The sequence below is a fragment of the Apis florea genome, unplaced genomic scaffold, assembly GCF_048593485.1.
Source record: "Apis florea isolate Af1SG1 unplaced genomic scaffold, ASM4859348v1 contig_3517_pilon, whole genome shotgun sequence".
Classification (NCBI taxonomy): Eukaryota; Metazoa; Arthropoda; class Insecta; order Hymenoptera; family Apidae; genus Apis; species Apis florea.
This window is the reverse complement of record NW_028256778.1, coordinates 924,714-939,261: the sequence shown is the minus strand read 5'-3', so window position 1 is coordinate 939,261 and position 14,548 is coordinate 924,714. Positions and strand designations below refer to the sequence as shown.

Sequence of the window (14,548 nt, the reverse complement as noted above, 5' to 3'; positions counted from 1 at the left end):
TTAGACCGTGCCCGCGAATTGTTTTTCGTTGGTTAACAGTGTTTGTAGAAAGCGATGGATATTACGCTCGATTACTCGAGCTTATACTACAGCTCCAGAACGAGGTCTCGTTAGCTACCAGTTATCGACCGAGCCGATGGTTATCATCCGATTTTATTTTTCCTCGTTGCCATTCTTCACCCTTCTTATTATCATCCTTTCAAGGATTATCATTTATCCCTTTTAATTTAATTTCCACGCTGTAATTTATGTACTGTAGTCTCCCCACTAAATTTTCAAATTTTCACGCGAATGAAACGCCTATTTTTTGTTACCATTTCTTTTATATATATATATATGTTATTTTTCAATATTTTCAATTAATAACGCCATACACGTAAACGAGAGAAATATCGTTGCGAATAACAATTTTTAAATGTTGAATCGGTTGGTTAAACTGTGTGTAATAAATATACGATGAATAAGCGAGTAATAATTCGTAACGAGGGAAATTTAAACGTGTATTTCAAGTACGTTCTATACTTATTTCTCAAACTTTTTTGTCGTAACAAATGAGAAGGAGGAATTTTAACGAGAAGGTAGAGAGAAGTAGAAATAGTACTCCCTCGCCTGGTGAAAAACAAAAAGGAAACACGGCTCTTTAAAAATCCATGCATCGAGCGTATGACGTCACGTGGAAATGAGCATTTCAATCTTGAAAAGAGGGAAACTTTCCAATTGGTTACGATTTTTCTTTCATTTTTTCGCGAGTAGAATATTCGCCGAGTGGTGGTATTTTGTAGGTCGTGTTCCAGGTCCGAATAAACGGCCGTTGACACAAATTTTCCACGAGAAGGAAAGAAAAGAAAAAAAGAAGAGAAAAGCCTGGCGAACGCTTGAACCGAGATTAAAAAAAACGTATGATACGATTGTGCGCGATGTTTTCGGATCGATTCGGAACGAGCACGAAAGTTGGTAAATAAATATCGCCTGTTGTGTCGTGTATCGAGTTACGAAGGAATCGAAGTTTATGGATTGGACGATGAGGCGAGATGGAGCGATTTACTTATTGCGGTATTAATTTTGAGAATAGTACACGTTTTCGTGAATCGATCTAATAAAAATTTTTTATGATTTCTTATCTTTTACGATGATCTTCACGTTGTTTCCTCGATTCGAATTTTTGAATATTTTTTTTTTTGTCCAGTGGAACCTTCCTACTTTCCTTCCAATTTTTACGAGAGAAACTCTTGTTGATAAAATCTTGTTCTCGCGTCGAAATAAGATTTAAAAAATGAAATTCTGAAGAAACTTCCACTCAATTTGCGATTGCTTTTTCATCCCCTTTGAAGTGTCACATTTTTCAAGGAATAACTTTCGTTGTCAGCTACGAAGAAAATATTTGTTTCATCTTTCTAAATCTATCCTTCTTTTTTTTCTTCTTTAAGGAAAAAGCTCCTCCTTTTAGCAACGTTTTAATATTTTCACGAAATTCCATTAAAACAATTGATCGTTCGCATATCATATACGTTTCCGACACATTTTGAACGGCATTTTGAACAGCATTTTCATCAATTGAACCGTTTCGATGACGAAACTATTTCTAAATAACTGAAACTAGTTTCCGACAAAACTATTTCAATAACCGTGGCCAAAACTTTTTAAATATCCGATATAACAATTTTCGATCGTTCATTCATTAACATTCCATATTTTCACTCATATTCGAGTTTCACATAACTTTTCGATCGCCACGTCCTTCGAAGCCTCGACAATTTCTCCGCTTGCTTTTTCTTCCCATTTACCACTCTTCTCTCATTTGTTTTCCTCGAGTTTCGGCCTCGCCTCCAGAACGGAAACCACCTTTCAAGGGGATCCGGTTGTCTGTTACGCAACCGAGCTTTCTACACGCGCTCGATAACCGGTACACCGCTTAACCCTTTTATTTTTATAGCTCAGAAAAAAATTTCTTTCCGTTTCTTTCGAATTTCTGTAATATTACGAACACAAGTGTTATTGCAAAGCCGATATGAGTTGCAGCTTCGAGTTTATAATACAGCTTTTAAACTAAGATTAGATTTTCTCTTGGCAATGTAAGTCTGAAAAAAAAAAAAAAAAGAAATTAGCATAGATATTTCATTTTCCTCGAAAGATTTGTTTCCAACCATTTCTGCAAAATTACGTGCGTATTTTATATAACAAATATAAAAAAAAAAAAAAGAGGGAGCAAAAATTGAAGCAAATTCTAAAAGTCGAAGGAAGGAGGGAAGAAGAGTAACGAAGAAGGATCCTCTTCGATTAGATCTCGCCTTGTAGAAAGTATTCGTATATAGAATTGTATTTATAGAAAGCAGATATTCGAAATAATTCCTTGGTGATTTAGATCTCGTTGGCGAGTCCAATCACGGCGCAGTTTATTGACAGGTTGTATGGCTTATTACGGTGATATGCCCGGTTAACTGTCGCACGATCACAACCGGAACTCGCCAATTATAGAGGAAGATAAGCGTTCTAAGAATCGTCGCTGACTTTTTCTCTGTGATTTCGCTTGCTTCGATTGTCTCGTGAGAAGGAAAATAGAATAGAATAATTTCTGAATTTGAATGCAAAACCGTGTTGACACAAGTGGACGAAGCGTAAACGCGTATCTTGTAGAAGGAATAATTTTATAAAGGTTGAGCTACATGTTTCATTTTATTTCAAAAAAAAATTGGTAGAAAAACCGGCCAGTAATAATTACAGTAGGTACAGTAGCACGGCAAGAAAATATCAAAAAGGAAACGTTGATCATAATATGAAAGCATTGAAAGTTATAAGATTTAATGTTAGGGAACGTTAAAGATATTGGAGAAAACGGATTAAAGCCAGTCAAGGGAATATAAATATATTTTTAACCTGTGATTGCATTCCTGTATGAGAATATTAATTATTAGTTATAAACGCGTGCACGATAAATTGTAGATACAATTATTTTTATCAATGTGTTTCGGATACGAGCGTTTTATTGCTTTATTATTTAGGAAAAAATATTTTTAATGCTGTAATAAAAAATATTATTGGAAAAGTAGACGATGTATAAATAAATGGATCCGTTATTATAACGATACGTATCCTGGAATCAATATAACAATATGCACGCATATGCGTGACTTTAGAAAATTAGACGAGGCTTAAAAATAAAATGAAGAATATATTGCGAAAGATGTTTTTTCTACTCGTCGACAAATAGCGAAGTTACATTGAAATTATGTAAAATTGTTGGACAAAGTTGAGATATGACATTTATTTCTATAATTCTTCGAATAATGTAAATTTATTTTTAAAAAAGAAAATAATAAAAGTAAAAAAAGGAATACCGTGCGTAAAGATTGGTCAATCGCTAAATAACGCAAACCGTGCGTTGGAAACAAGTATTTATATTTGCAAACACCACGGAAGAGAAAGGCAGTGTATTGGCAGAAAAATTTTCTCACTTGAGATTTTCAAATGTCGGCATTCCCTCCGCTATTGAGTTTCTCCTTGAATATACGAGAAGTGAATCCTTGACGCGAACCCGTGACAGCGAACTGCATTTTCCGCAGTCAATAAAGCAGTTGAAATGGTATTCGATCGAGTTGAACATTCACTACTTAGTACCCAATATCGTCACTTAAAAACGTCACTTGTGTCGATAGTGTTGTTAATAATTTGTAATGAGATATGAAGATTAATAATTAATCGTGTTGACAATATCGTATATATAATAATTGTTAATGAAACAATTATATTAATTGTTTGTTAAACAATTTCCAAATTAAATTGCTCGAACCAAATTAAATATCGTATTGTCATATTTTTTTAAAGATATAATGCTTAATATACAGAATATTTATTATTATTTAAGTTGAAATATTTAAAAATTCAAAAAATCTTAAGATACTTTAAATTTTGTGCGACAGTGACGGAAGAACGATCTTAGCCAATAGGAAATTACGCGCCAAATTTAGTGAGCATTTATAATTCCATGTAGCATATGAATAATTATATTGTAATTTTAATTCAAATATTGCACAATGAACATTACTAATTCTTAATCATTCGTTACTGAGTCGGTAACATTGGAAACTAGAATTAAAGAAGTTTAGAGGCCCCTGAAATATGCAGCAAAAGTGCATCAAACGATAGATTTATTTTACACTTAATTTGAGATACGAGGCAAACGAACAAACACTATTCTATAACATTAGTGTGACAAGAGCTAAAGTTTACCATTGTTTTTACTAACTAAATTTAATTTTTTCTAGTAATTTTTTACTCATCCCAAGCGGAAATTTCAAATATATACACACGGCAAGTATTTATATCCCTTTTTGAAAAACTTGAAACAGGTCAGGATGGCCGAGCGGTCTAAGGCGCTGCGTTCAGGTCGCAGTCCACTCTGTGGGCGTGGGTTCGAATCCCACTCCTGACAAATTTTTTTTCACCTCAAAAAAAAAAAAAAAAAAGGAGAGAATAAATAAAAATAACGCGATAAAGTTCCCTTCGTTTTATATCGTATTCAAAATACGGTAAATTAAAATAAATTACTATATTAAATATTCAAAACCAATCCAAGAATTTCCAATACTTCGTACTCGATAAAACAACGAAAGAGAGACGATTCTCCGTCTTGGAATGCAGAAGATTGCTGATCTTTAATACAAATACTAATATTACCGCGTTCCTAAAGTTAAATTACAGTATTTCGAATCGCACGCATTCGCGATTTTGAATATGCACGATGGATAGTGGACAGAAGATAACTGTTTCGAGGCATGATATAACAGTTAAAACAAGTCGAAATGAAGAGAAAAAAAAAAAAAAAAAAAAATCCGAGACTTGACCCTCGCGAGAGAAGTATTCCGCCGGTTGATCGATGATGTTTAAAGCTTGAATCGTGATCGCGAATTTGTAGGATCGTCCCGACACAACGAACGTGCTCGCGAATTCTTAACGTGCGACTTACGTTACATGGCCGAGAAACGAAAAGAAACACTGGTAAACTTTACAAATATATCTCACCAGTACAAGAATGCCATTAAAGGGGACAAAGATCAAAAAAACAAGTGTCGACGAAGATTGATTAAGAAACTCGATGATTTCCACACGAAGCATTATTTCATTTCGAGTAAGAAATCACGGTGGTTCGTACAATTTCACTTATTCAATAAAGACGATTGATGAAATCTTAAGTATATATAGTCAATTGCAATCAAATTTCTTTGTAATAACAAACTAAGGTTACTTCAATAGCGTATTCATATCGTACCAATTTATCATTTCATAAAATCTCCTCATTTGCGTGCCACGAATTATGATGTACCTAATACACATAATAGCTCGGGGATCCCATATTGTACACCTTATGGAAAGTCGTTACATCACGGACCGTATAAACAGTGAATTTATCGTTAACGACGCTGCAAGCTACGATATTAAGATTGGCGCGCTATACTTCGATGCACGGATTGTTTACACGCTGCAGGCGCATAGCTCTGCAGAATTCGCACCATCTGGCGCAAAAGTAGCGGTGCCTCTATGCAGTAGATTCCCTCCCGCGATCACGAGGACCTACTTTCCAGATGTCGCAAAGATGTCCGGCAAATAATATCTTCTTGCGCGATTTAAATTCTTTGAAAATTATTAAAAATTTCTCTCTTTCTCTCTCTCTCTCTCTCTCTCTCTCTCTCTATTCGTTTGTATCGAAAATTGTTCGAATATACATGGAATATTTATTAGTGAACATATTTAGAAAAAAAAAAAAAAAGATTCTATTATTCTTCTAAAATAAAATTCATTAAAATTCATCATCATTGTTATCGTAATTCAGATTTTTTTTGTCCGAAACAAGTGTCCGAAACGGATCGATCAAGCACACCTAGGCCTCGACAAAGGTGAAGAAACGGTATCGAATGCAATTAAATGGCACATCGGCTCGCGTGTCGAGGACCATCTGGCATTACCAATAGAATATGCGAACGTGCACGAGCATAGCGGTCCATGTGTGTAGCCCAGCATTCGCAAGTCTCGATCTTTCAATATATCGAGATTCCGTTTTCAGCGGACCTACTTTTAGAGGTTAGGTGCGCGCGATGAAACGTCGCGTCGTCCGATTAAATTCCGCATTCGCGGCTTTAACCGGTCGGTAAGGTTGACCTCCGTCAATCTTGGCCGCCGCCAAACCACCACTCCAATAAATTTGAATTTCCCGCTTTACCGCCGCGTATAAACGCGATGAATTTGCCAATTTTTTCTCAAATAAGGAACAGAAAGATATATACATATATATACGAGGTGTTATTTAACTCCATTGCAAAATGGAGTAGCATGTGAAAGAAGTGCACGATCAAAACAATGATTGATTAATACGAAAGAGGCGTTTCATCGTACGCACGCCTCTCTTTATACCAATATATCTCCGATATATAAAATAAAAGAGGAGGGAAAATTTGCAATTTTCCAGGACGATGGAAAATCTGATCGAATCTGATAAATCATCGATCCAGCAAGGCTTTCGCTCGAAAGATAATCCCCTGGAAACGTGCTGGAATCCCGATAAACCGTGGACACGAGCCTCTCCCATACGGGCGATTGTTGAAAGCTTTTTCCTCGAGATGAGGGGTCGATAGCCGATGGCTGCACGAATCAACGCTTAACCCTTTCGATTTTTTCCCCGTCCGGTTTCTAAGGGCCCGATGAAACATCCTCCTCTTCACCATCCTCTGGAACACAACCAACCACGATTCAAAAGATGATGATCACGCTCTATTCATCCTATCCGCGTTCCATCCATCCATTTTTCCATTAATCTCCAATAACTTATTGGAATTTAGCGCAATTTAATTTTCTCTCTCTCTCTCTCTCTCTCTTTTTTTTTGTTTTCAGAAGAGTGAAATAAATGAATAAACGAAGGAAAGGAAAGGAAGGGAAAAAAAGAAAGAAAGAAAGAAAAGAAAAGGGAAGGAGAAGAACAATGGCCACGGCGTCATTTGGGAGGGATCGAATGAGTGGCGAGTTATTTCATCGATTCCCCAGGATTCTCTAGCAATAGTCCCCGTTTACGAGCGTGAAATGGTAGCCGATGGCGAAGAATAAAAGGTACGGCTGTATCGAAATCACCGCGAAAACGCAAGCGGCGTTTCCAACGTGCTCTCCCGGCTTAACCACGGTGTTTGCGAGCTACGCGCCTGGATAATGACAGGATTTGGCTAGGCGATAACTGGAAGAAGGAAAGAATTATAGGCTGCGAGAGTAGGCTCGTAAGCATCAGGCCTTCAGGAGGTTTTAACGGCGATTCAACGCCGTTCTCCTGGCCACCTTCTTCTCTTCCTTACTTTGTGATTTTTGAACGCGCCACGAACGAGGAAACGATGGAGGAACGGATATCTTTGGTGGCACGATATTGGAATACGACGAGGGAAATCGAGTAGTCTGTTAAGATGTTGGATTAAAATACAAATGAATTTCGAATTTTTTAAAATCTGGTCGTTCAAATTTCATTTCATTCGATATTTTAAAAGTTCACCAGTTGAGTATATAGGTTAGATTGGATTCGATTCTAACCAAATTGGCCTGCACATAAAGAGAAAAGTGACAAGAGATAAGCAGGAAGTTGTTCAAATCGCTATCACTACGAGTATCCCCTATAATCCTCTCGATATTACACTCCTACGTGCTTATCGGAAATCAGTTAAAAAAAAAAAAAAAAATATTCACGGTGGAGTCACGGTTCGTAGAGAAATGGTCCAAATACCTAGTTTATATCCTGGTGACCTGGTTGACCATTTACGCACGACTGCATACGAAGAATATTAATTACGCGTCAACGACTCACCAAGTATTCCGCATTGACGTGGCGGAAGTAGGTCCGCCACGCGTTAAATGCCACGAAGCATCTTCACAACGGCGACACGAATAATTTGGCGTGATAATTGTCTGGCTAAACAGCCGCGAATGCGGCTAAGAACGTGGGGCAAAAAACTGTCTGCGGAATACCGAATGTACCGTTTATGAGAACGTGAGATGTGTGTATATACGTATATATACATTTGAAAGAGAATTGGTGGTATTTGAGGAAACATTAATTGCACGAGCTCAGCAAAAATTCAACGTTGGAAAATGAAATTGCGAGAAAATTTCTTCTCTAATCCCTCGACATCCCTGAGGGAAAAAGTCTTCCTGTAATACCGACCGAGACTATAAACGTGAACGTAGCCGCGATTCACTTAAGCACCGACAATTGGCCAAATTAAATTCCAGGGATCGAAACGTGGACGCGCCAATTGATCGATTAACTTGGATTTGAATACGAAGGTGAGTTTGTATGCAAGTTTAATCAGAATTTATATAGGATGTTATAAATAATTGTTAAGATAAATTATGAATTTTAGTAGTAAAATTTTACTTTCGATTTAAAATTCATCGAAGTTGAATTTATTGTTTTTCAGTGGTGTTTCTTTCCTATTTTCTTGTCTTCAAAATAAAAACCAACATATGTAAGTAGCTCAAAAGTGTTATCGTCGAAATCACTATTCATATTTTATGCCATCACAGGATCAAGTAAATTATTACGATATCCATTTTTATGTTTTATTTACGAGAGTAATTTAAAGTGACACGACCCGAAAGAAACGTAATCGTGAACGTTCTTGGAGAGGAGGAAGTTTAACAAATAATTCAAGGTAATATACCATTATCTGAAGAATGTGTAAAACAAACTCTAACAATAATTCATATTACTGTATCATTAAAGTATTCATCAATCGTTTATTTCAGATGCACTTTTAAAAATCCAATTTGAAAAAGAACAAACTCTATCGGTCAAATTACCATAATGGACGCCATTAAAATGTTCATCGCGCGTTTATCCGAACGTGCAAGTTTTCCAATTTGAGAAGCAACAGACATCCTGCCATAAATTTGAACAACAATGGGCCGCATTGTTGTCGATAAATTCATTGCGCAACGCGTTCGTTTATCTCGTTGCCATCCACTAACTTGAATAAGCTAATTTTCCAACTCGAAAAATATTTCGCCATCAATTCGAATTCACAACAAACTTTAACAATAGCAACGCGTTATTGTTCTATACAAGTATTGGTCGCGCGATCTTCAAGCTCGTCTCGTTAACCCGAATAATCCTTCTCCATATTTGCCTCGTCACGAAAGTGGTCGAGCCGATAATGAGTTCATCGACGATTACGCCAGCGACGTGGCTCGCGTGCAAATACGCTTATGTCACCGATGCTGCAGCCTGCTCGAGCCATCTTTATTTCGGTCATCGATCCTTCGACTCTCTCACCTTGTCCTCTTATCTTTCCACGCGATCCACGTTACTCGTATAATAGTACTTACTTATATTACGCAGTGACGGGTTGCGATGCTTCTCAGGCAATATAAATTCTTGGCTGAGCTGGAAGAATCATGGTTTCGAGTCTTGGTAAATTTCACTTGATATCGGTGAACTTAATAAGTGTGATCTTAAGAGCCTTTGATACATCATCAAATAAATAATTAAACTCAAAATCGTAGCGAAAACGATAAGAAAGAACGGTGTCGTACCCATCGCTACTCCGTCTATAAATTATTGCCTACGATAGCTTACGATAGAGAGAAAAGAAAAAGACCATTATTGTAACCAGCCATTTTCTCAGAATTACTTGCTAGACTCATTACGATCCCATTAACGTTATCTTGGAACTTGATATAACTCGATATTAAGGCGTGTATTAATATCAATTTCGACTATCCACTCTTTTCCTACATCATGAATCTAATTAAATGCCTCGGCATAAAATTGTTCGTTGGGTATGTCGTACCCATCACTACACCCAACGTTCACTCGTTCCAATGGCGAAATCTTGAACTTGGCTCGACTTGTCTGAACGGCGCAGCAGCCTTGATCGTTACCGTTACCCATCGTCATAATGCACGCAAGCACGAGTAATGCGCGCGAGCTCGGGACTAATTACGACAGTTTTCTACAGTGGACATCGTCGCCGGCAGATTGAATCGCGGAACCGATCGACTCTTGATTTTTCGCACGCGTGGGAAAGCTTCGATAACGAGATTCTCAATCGTCCGTTTGGAAAAGCCGCCTTCACCGGCAAGCTATCTCACCTTTGTACGCGCGCAATCCACCAGACTAATAACGAGGATTAATTGGTCGCGCCGGGGTTAATGATCCGCACTCTCTCCGGGCTGGATCTTGGGTTTCCTCTTCTTGGGCTCTTTATTTAGACGTTGATCGTTAATCACGGGTGGTTAATTCCCTTGGAAAGATTTGTTGAAGGATAGCTTAGAAAGGATTTGAATCGAAGGAATGTGAATAAGATGGAATCCGAATTGGGTAATAATTCAAGTTTGAATTTAAGTGTGGTCGTATGGCAAGAATTACTACATTTGTAATACAAATTTTTATATTGAAATTTTAGATGACTATCCGATTTTATTGAATCATGGTAATTTAACGCGTTATTGATAAAAAAAAGGAGAGGCTGAATGTTACAATCGTACCGTATCTCGGTACAATTATAATAGAATTTTAATTACAAGATATTCCAGTCGATAAATCGTGAATATATATGCATTTAGTACAAGTTAAAAAAAATATTATTTAGAAATATTGCATAAATATTTTGTTATTCCACTAAATGCCATAGATCAAATTCATTTGTTTTACGTAACAGAAATACAAATAATGTATTAGCCTAATTAATTATCCTAAATAAAAATATTTAAACAACATTCATCATTTAATCTTTTTTCGATATCCTGTCTTATTAAAATATCGTCTATTAATTAAACAAAACAAGTCGACAAAGGAGGTTAATAGAGTGGATCGCAGGAGGAAGTAAACAAGCGGAGAAAATAGAGGTTAGAACGTGACGAACGAGGTGATCCATACTCGACCGTGAAATTTATTTGTCGTTTAAAAGATTTTACATAGAAACTAAAGCAAAACCAATGTAGTAATAGATTTATTTTATGGAACGTGTAATAGCAATCCTCGAACAAGATCAGTTTTATCTTAAATGATATTACATCCGTTCGACATTTTTAATCGTCAATATTAAATCTTGTCTTTTGATTCGTGATATTCGGATATTCAATTATTTTTAGTCGATAAACACGCAGAAATTAGTTCTATAAGATAATAAAGAGAAATATACATGTATAACGGTACTCGTATCGTGAAACAAAATATAATTAAACACAAGGGATCGATATATACATCAAACATTATTCAATTATTTCAATTTCGATAAATATTCTTGCAAATTTTAATTCGATTGTCTGTTCTTCTATATATAGATAAATAATTTGATAAAAGTTGCAAAATGATAGAATCAAATTCATTTATTATAGATTTATATATATTCAATGTATTTTATATAGTTAAAATTTTTATAAACATGAAATATCATGATATATGAAAATATATTAATCTCATAGTAAAATCCTAACTATATCGAGTTTACGTAATAATTATCATCACGATTTATACCGTTACAAACTGGATTATTTTACAAATTATATCGGCACGTCATAATGAATAATTCATAAAATGTACTTACAAGAAACATTACTTTTCCAATTAACACTTACATAAAATCGAATCGTGAGCACGAAGTTTCGTTTATTCGTCATTATTTGTCGAAAGTGTTATTTCACTCTCGATCATCACTTAGCACATCTCACGATATTGAAACGATGAGAATAAATTTATAAAGCTTGTAACAAATTTTAGAATCCAATTCGACGATTGTCATCGCCTCGATTATTGCATACACAGAGAAAATTATCCGGTTTTCGGTTATGGTTAACCTGTTATTTCGAAGTTATTCGAGTTTTACGAATTCGCGGCAAGGCTCATAAACCGAAATGATCGATTCAATCGAGTTATAATCGGATAGCACGATGTTCCAATAACCGCGAACGAAACATCTTCGATCCATAAAGATCAAAGGCAAATCGGTCGTAATAGCGATCGTTTCGATAAAAATGTCCGCTCGAGCGTACTATCTAAAAATATGGCGGCGATAAATGTGCATTGTAACGAAGAGGGCGTTGCAGCTAGTCATGGTGAGTCACGTGAAATTCCTGTTCCAATTGTTCTATAATCTTGACGATCCACAATACCGATTCAAACATTCCCATGCAAGTTATTTTTTTAATCCGCGTACAGACTGGAACGAACGCTAGAGCATTATGAAAAATATACTGTAAGTTATAAATATATAAATAAATGTAACATTAAATTATAAATATAATTAAATTACTGTAGGATTTATTATAATTTTATTAATCGTTAAAAGAATTATTAGATTCCCTATTAAGATAAAACTAAATTATCGAATTAATAATTTATATTTTGATGTAATTGTTGAAAATTTGTACAATTCTTATTATGTTTTAATTTTCGTGAGCATTCTTGCATCGATTTCTATGATTCTGTTATGCTTTAATTGGTGTTTGGAAAATACATCGTCCAATCGCATCATGCACCTGTTGCAATTTCAGTAACTTCGTTCGTGATGTGAAACATCGTCTCTTGAACTTTCAATATCATTTTCAATTTCAGTTTCATTCACCAATTTCAAAATGCACCTGTTGCTATTTTACCACTTCATTCACAGTTTCGAAACACCGTCCCTTCGATTTCATTTTGTATAAAAATTCCTTCAAATGAATTTACTATAAATTTATATTACATAAAATCATATGCGAAAAGTGTAATAGATTTATTAACTTATTGATTCTTGTCAATTTAAAATAGCTATTTATTACTAACTAATAAAATAAAATATTTTGTTCCTTAAAAAATAAAATAGTAATAGGAATAAAAAAAAATATTTCTTATACATCAATCCAATCTTAATTCACAATCTTCTTTCCAATATTTATCTTGGATCTTATATCGGTGTTCCTTATATCATTAAATCGTTGAAATACAGTTCAACCTACTCTCTACGTTTATATAAATTGCTCGTGTACATATCATTCCAATCTGCGGTTTTATCGTCTTCTGAGCAATTTCGGTGATAAAAGTGAGATACGTGGGAGGATTCGAATGCCGAATACGAGCAAACAGAAAGCGGAAAACGCGGAAATTCGTGCCGCGGAATCGCGTTCGTCGACACGAAACGACTGGCCTATATTCGAGCCAACTTATACAGTTATCTGGACGCAGTTTATACGCATTCGGGCGCTGCGTTCTTTCCGCCGATACCAGAGATACTTCGAGTCTCGTAAAATCGGCGGACAGTCGTGGCAACGGTTTTCCTCGCCTCTGTTCTCTCCCGTTTATTTGGATCCGTAATGGGCGCGGTGGTATTCAGATTCTTGGATCTTTTTCGCTTTTTCGGGACGAGGTTGCGGGCGTGGTTTAGCGAAAACTCTTGAATCTAGATCTCGAACAGAGACACGGTGTAATTACGTTTTACGTAATTATTCGATCCATATAAGATACAATAAAACGTTGATTATTGCTTAGCATACGAATATACAGGATGATATGTTGATAGTGATCGCTCACTGTACACACATTCGCACCAATTTATATTACATTTATACGAAAGATTTTGATTATTATCTAAATTTCTTACTTTTATTTTATAAGACGATATCTTTTTCACAATAATATTTTCAAGATTTTTATAACTCTTGTAGCTCGATCAAATATGATTTACAAAAGGCTAGTATTTTTCTCATAACTCGTTCGAAATTATACATACTTAAAACTTTAACAAACCTAAATATCAAACAAATATATACATACTCGAAAAGAACATAAAATATATTATATATTTTCCTAACAACAATTTTATTCCAATAATTTCATTTTCTACTGGAATAAAACCCAATAAAACGCAATCACATACAAAAAGAGTTTCGAAGAAAACAGCGACAGGTTGTCAAACAATAGACAAATTCCGCGAAATCTCTACTAGAAAATCCCGTCTAGAATTTTGAATTCGCCCTGATCGAAAGTGCGCAAGCATTCTCGGTGTCCCGTTATCCAATGCAATGCTCATCTTTCGATTTCATAGGCGCCGGTTGGTTATCGTGCCAGCCGGCGAAATAAAAACCGACCACCACATTTCGCCACATGCCTACACGACATCTCGTACTTCGAGTCGTGACCCGGCATTCCGAGTAGCTCTGCGAGACAACAGAATCCAATATTGCACTTCGGTGCATATAATCCTGTTTGAAAAAAGGATTTGGACTTTTTAGGAAAATTGTGCACGCATGCCACGAGTAGATTTCCAGTAGAAATTCGAGTATTCCGTAATACGAAGAGGTATTCTAATTGTTGGCTGTTCCTTCTTCATTCTTGACAAAGTTGTTGCGGCTTTAATACGCGGTGCACGGAAGTTGCGACGTGCCAACACGAATGACCAAGTCATTGCTACCGTGCCTACGTATTTTTCTTCTTCTTCTTTTTCATCTTCTCGCTTCCTCGTCGACCACCTGGCTTCCCGCGTGAGAAAACTGAAATAAGTAGAAAATTATGTAACTACGTAATTTTTTTGTTTAGTTTTGGATA

At 35.9% G+C, this 14,548-nt stretch overlaps 2 long non-coding RNA genes and 1 other non-coding gene across 10 annotated transcripts in view; 2 read left to right on the top strand and 1 right to left on the bottom strand.

Moving 5' to 3' along the window:
- The window catches only part of LOC116415325 (uncharacterized), a 74,675-nt gene that overhangs the window by 30,053 nt on the left and 30,074 nt on the right, over nt 1-14,548 (top strand). Inside the window, exons 3-6 of one of the 4 annotated variants that reach the window (XR_015294004.1) lie at nt 6,883-8,310; nt 8,445-8,678; nt 8,773-10,345; nt 10,431-10,743. The exons of 2 other annotated variants lie outside the window; for them this stretch is intronic. This is a non-coding gene — a long non-coding RNA (uncharacterized LOC116415325). Of the gene's footprint in view, nt 1-6,882; nt 8,311-8,444; nt 8,679-8,772; nt 10,744-14,548 lie in introns of those variants that run through there. One more of the 4 variants, XR_015294002.1, reaches the window with a different exon arrangement.
- TRNAL-CAG (transfer RNA leucine (anticodon CAG)) lies at nt 4,347-4,429 on the top strand. Its single transcript has one exon. It is a non-coding gene; the product is annotated as a tRNA-Leu (tRNA).
- The window catches only part of LOC116415326 (uncharacterized), a 71,411-nt gene continuing 61,429 nt past the window's right edge, over nt 4,567-14,548 (bottom strand). For 3 of the 5 annotated variants that reach the window (XR_004225932.2, XR_015293997.1, XR_015293998.1), the window contains 2 exons: nt 11,574-14,493; nt 10,897-11,142 (listed from right to left, as the gene is read on the bottom strand). This is a non-coding gene — a long non-coding RNA (uncharacterized LOC116415326). Of the gene's footprint in view, nt 6,720-10,896; nt 11,143-11,573; nt 14,494-14,548 lie in introns of those variants that run through there. The other 2 variants (XR_004225930.2, XR_015293999.1) reach the window with 2 other exon arrangements.